Below are 5633 nucleotides of genomic sequence, written 5' to 3' on the forward strand. Positions count from 1 at the left end.
AGTTGCCAATATCTGCAGTCATTGTTGTAAGGTAACTCAGGACTTGAAGAAGATGACTGGATCAAGAGAAATTGTAGAAAGCAATCCTTGGAATAGTGGTAAGGAATTTGGATTATTCTAAGATCTTTTATTATTTTTGTCAAAATAGTAAAGGCTCTTTACTGTCACTTCTAAGTGTGTATGTAAATGAAAAATAGTATTAATATTAATTATTTTGTATACTATGATTTTAAATACTTGAAGCATTGAAAACCAAAATAAATTTATTTACTTATTTATTTATTTTTGCCAGTCCTGAGGCTTGAACTCGGGGCCTGGGCACTGTCCTTGGTCTTTCTCAAGGCTAGAACTCTACCACTTGATCTACAGCACCACTTCCAACTTTTTAAAATTTTTTTATTGTAATTAATAGAAGGGTTGCATTATATTCACCAGATAGAAGGTGTATTACTTCATAAACATTGATACCCTTTCTCATGACATGGTCCCCATTTCCCTCCCCTCTCCCCCGGCTCTTTTTGATTTTCCCCCTTCCCTATCCAATTTCAAATAACCAATTAAGCACATGTAAAATATATCAGATAACAAGGTGAAATATTGTAATGATATGATATACCAAGGGATAGCAAAAGAGATAACAGATAACATAGTACATTAAGGACAACAATCACTCACACTTCCAACTTTTTCTGTGTATGCAGTACCAAAGAATCAAACCCAGAGATTCATGCCTGCTAGGCAAACACTAACATTAAGCCATGCTCCCAGTCTCCCAAAATTATTATTTTTTTGTTTTTTTCATATATTTTATTGTAATTAATAGAAGGATTACATTATACTCACCAGATAGAAGGTGCATTACTTCACAAACATTGATACCCTTTCTCATATCTTGGTCCCCACTACCCTACCCCTCCCCCTCCCCCTCATCTTGTTTTCCCCCCTTCCCTAACTGATTTCAAATGACCAAATAAGCATATATCCAATATATCAGATAACAAGATGAAATTCTGTAACAATATGAGATACCCAAGGGACAGCAAAAGAGATGAGAGATAGCAGTACTTTAAGGACAACAATCACTCATTATATGGCTTTTGTTTCTATATCCTAGAGGTCCTTTCATTTAGCGTCATACTATATGGCCTTATGTATCTAGGTTTTGTTCTATTGTAAATATCTGCTAGGAGACACCAAGGTTTCTATTGATTATGACAAATGAGGGAAACCACTGAAGCTATCTTCCTTTGAGTCTGGCTTACTTTACTTAATGTGAATTTTTCTAAGTCTTTCCGTTTTCTTACAAATGGGGCGATGTCATTCTTTCTGACAGCAGCATAGAATTCCATTGTGTATAAATACCATATCTTGTTGATCTGCTCATCAACTGAGGGGCATCTGGGTTGGTTGCATATCTTTGCTATGGTAAATAGTGCTGCAATAAACATCGTTGTGCTAGTGGATTTTGTCTGACCTTGTTTCTGGACAATTGGGTAAATGCCTAGTAGTGGAATTGCTGGGTCATAGGGGAGCACTATGTTTAGTCTTTTGAGGAACTACCATACTGCTTTCCATAGTGGTTGAACCAATTTTCACTCCACCAACAGTGTAGTAGTGATTCCTCCTGACAACCATCATTAATGTCCAAGAACTGTATCCCTACATTGTCTCAATGACCCATCATTATAGTAGAATCCATGACATTTCAGACACAGCCATCTTACTTATAAGTATTCTTTCATGCCTTTACAAAAAAAAAACAAAACATCAAGTTCATTTCATCCCAGTAGGAATGCAAAGTGTTCCGTGTCCAGGTGTTCTCTGCTGGTGACCCAGTAGCATTTTGCATGGGCACAGTCATAGGCCTAATCTGCTCAGATAGACTCCAGAGTGATAGACTCCAGAGTATAATCTGCCCCTTTCTCCTCCCCTCCCCACAATAACATCATGCATTTATTCACTCATCAGCAATTCCTGCTCCCTAGCTGCTCATGCAAGTAGGAATTCTGTGGTGCTCCTTGCTCTATTCCAGTATTCCCCATAAGCTATGTGGGTAGAAGCCAGGAAGGCATGAGTAATTCCATAAAGAATTTTTTGGAGAACATAGGGCCCACCTTCATTCTAGAGGTAAGCAAAATAAAAAAGAAAGGATTCACAAACTTCCAGAAGGCTAAAACCAGACTAGAACTCTGATCTAATCCTTTCCAGAAACGTAGACTCTTATTGGCCAGGCCATGAGCAGTCCAATCTTTCTGTGACATCCTTGTGAGGCCACAACTCTGGCTACTCTAACAATGCTACCTCTAGGCTGAAGATTCTGCTGGGGTTAGTTGCTTGAGATTACCATGGTTGGCACTTTCACCAAGAGTGTACTGGAAGCTGGGGATGTTTTCTTCAGCCAGGGAGTGGAAAGCCATAGGTTCTAGATAAACCTTGGAGAGGTTAGATTTCCCAAGGAAGAGCAAGGGCCTTCTTCCCCCATATCCCATCCCCCATCGGCCCTGAGGAAATATTTCAAATGACTCTGTCAGCTTGGTATTTAAAAGAAATGGATCAGACAATGTGGCTAAATAGATCTCAACTCTTTGAAATGTCCTTTTTTTTCTCCTATCATGTCTGCATTTCTTCTGTGTTACAACAGATCTTTCTTGCCTAAACTAAATTGAATCATTCTTTTCCTATTGTTGGAGCAGCTTGGGGTAAAGTTTTGGGGTACACTAATATTCAGATCTCTCTCTAACCCCTTCTCTCTCCATGGTGCTCAGCAGCCTCTACCCCTTGTCAATCATTCAGAAAGGCTTCTGAGTTGTTACCAGTTTGTAAAACATCTGCTTTTACTATTTGGCATGGTGTCAGGCTGGAGTGACAGGGGATTCCTTTGGCCTCCAAGGACTTATTACATTTGATCCATTGTGTGTCAGACTGAAGGCCCCCTCCCCTTATTTGTCCTCATGTTCAGTGTGCAGACATGAGGCCGGTCTAGTAATTGATTTCTTTTTCCAAAGGCAAAGTCTAAGGTTAACTGTCCTCATACTCTTTGCCTCCTAATAAAAGCACGAAGTTGCCAGTTTCTTTGTTCTTGGTCATCTTCTGAGCTTGAAGGGAAGTTGTCCATAGAAGAGACTCTTAGATTTATGGTCATCTCCTTTTCATTTGAGGCCAACATTCCTTTTCAAGTGTACTTGGCTAAACAAACGGTCAATCAGACAGCAGGGATGATGATTCTGGGATTCAGCAAAACCAATCACTCTGTGGCCCTCCTTTCCTTCTGTCCATTCCTATCGTCCCTGAGTATTCCTATTCTTCCTAGTACTCACCTCAGATAAGAAACCTTCCTGACTTGCCATAGCCAGCATCCTCCACACTGAATCACTGTGCACAACACTTACTGGGCTCTTGTCTGGTTTCCTAATGCCTCTCTGACTGATTCTTTCCATGACATAGAGAAAGGGTCAGCCAGGGATTCAGAATTAGTCCAAACTGGCTTCCAAGTCCCGTCGCACATTTTATTAGTTTTCTAGGGCTGTTGAAACAAATACAAAATCTCTATGCTTTCAACAACAGAGACATATTTTCTTCTAGTATTTGGAAGCTGAACGCCTAAGATCCAGCAGTGAGCAAAGGCTGGTTGCATTCTGAAGTGCCTTTTCTGGCCATGGTATGCCTACAAACATTCCATTCTTTACATCCAGTCTCTCTTTCTATAAAGACACCAGCTTTATAAAGTTAGAACTCACCCATATAACTTTGTTTTGCTATAATCACCTGCTCAAAGATTCTGTCATCAAATCCAGTCATGTTCTGGGGTGCTGGAGTTAGGATTTCAGTGTATGAATTGGAAAGGACACACTTCAGCTCATAATTGACTTACAGTTACATGCTGAGATTTATCATCTGAGTTTAAGTCCTACCAAATAGAGTGAATAATTCTTCCTAGGATCACAAGAATTAAACAAACTTCTTTATCAAGAACCTGTATTGAGTAAGTTCTATAAGACTTGATGCCCTACACTTGGGGGCAGGTCTATGCTTCTCCTATTGGTCAAAGGGTAGATAGGTGTTTCCTTCCTTTAATGCAGATCTAGCAGTATATTGACATCTAGGTGACTCTCTCCGTCCCTGTTAACTGCAATACATGGAGGACTAGAATACACAGGGAAGGCAGGGTCTGAATGGCTACAAATGCCAGCTATGTTTTAGCCCTTGGGCCAGTTACTATTACTATATTCCTTTTCTTCCATTTCACCACTGTGAAAGAAAATGATGAGTGATTAGAGCAGCAAAGTTTCTGCAGATAAGTGAAAAAACCCTGCAGGGTGGGTAAGACACAGTGAGCCCTCCGTGAATGTAGCTGTCAGCTCCGTAACTGTCAGGACATGGTTAACACCATCCATACACATTCGATCTGTCAATTCATCTCATTTAATGTATGACATGTTTTAAAAGTTAACCAAACATATGTTTTTGCCCTATAGGTGCAGTGCTTCAGCTTAGTCTGCCTTGGGTGAAACTGTCAACTGTCCATCATTATACAAAACCAAAATGTGCTGCATTTTCCATGATCAAATGTAGCCAGATGCATAGAGGGGACAATGGTTTCACCTTCAGTGAATTTTGTTATTCATAGTCAACTCTGGCCCAAAAATATTAAATGGAAAAATCTAGCAACAAATATTTAAATTGCATGCCATTCTGAGCACTATGACCAACTATCATACCATCTCATTCCCTGCCAAGTATAGGAATTATCCCTTTGTCCAGAGCATCCATATTAAAAAGTTGGAACTAATATAGCATGGTATCAAGACCCAATGACAAATCACATTATGTTAGATAGTCCAATGTAGCCCAAAAGTACCAGCTAAACAGAGAGGACAAACTGGATGTCCCTTGGGCTTAAGAGATCACTTCTTGGAGCTGAAGACCTGAGTGTCTTATGAAAGGTTTATTCTTAATCACATAAGCCTTTCCTGGACTCTGGTCGAGGCTGTACAGAAAAATGTTCATGTTTGTCTGAGTATCTACATTTAACACATCATTAACAGCATTTACATCACAGATCCAATAACAGTATCCATATGAATGTGCATAACATTTGGAGTAGGCAGTGTGAAATAATATATATTTAAAAAAGAAAGAAAGGAAGGAAGGAAGGAAGGAAGGAAGGAAGGAAGGAAGGAAGGAAGGAAGGAAGGAAAACAAGCTTTGAGTTGGGCTCAAACCTGTAATCCTAGCTACTCAGGATGTTCAGATCTGAAAATCATGATTCAAAGCCAGCCTGACTAGGTAAGTCCATAAAAGTCTTCTGTCCAATTAACTACCAAAACCAACCAAACAAATAAAAAAGCCAAAAGTAGATCTGTGGCTCAAGAGGTAGAGTTCTAACTTTGAGGAAAAAAAAGAAAATTAGAAAAAGATGCTCAAGGAAGATACCAAAGCCCTAAGTTCAAGTCCCAGGACTGGCATCAACAAAACAAAGCAACAACAAACAAAAGCCCAATCCTAGTTAGATAGGAAGAATAAAATCAAGAACTGTATTGTACAAAATTGAGAGCAGATTTTAAGTGTTCTCCCGAATATATATATATATGTATATATACACACACACACATATATATATGAGGTAGTAAATA

Source organism: Megascapheus bottae, chromosome 12 (assembly GCF_031878675.1).
Source record: "Megascapheus bottae isolate mThoBot1 chromosome 12, mThoBot2.hap1, whole genome shotgun sequence".
Classification (NCBI taxonomy): domain Eukaryota; kingdom Metazoa; phylum Chordata; class Mammalia; order Rodentia; family Geomyidae; genus Megascapheus; species Megascapheus bottae.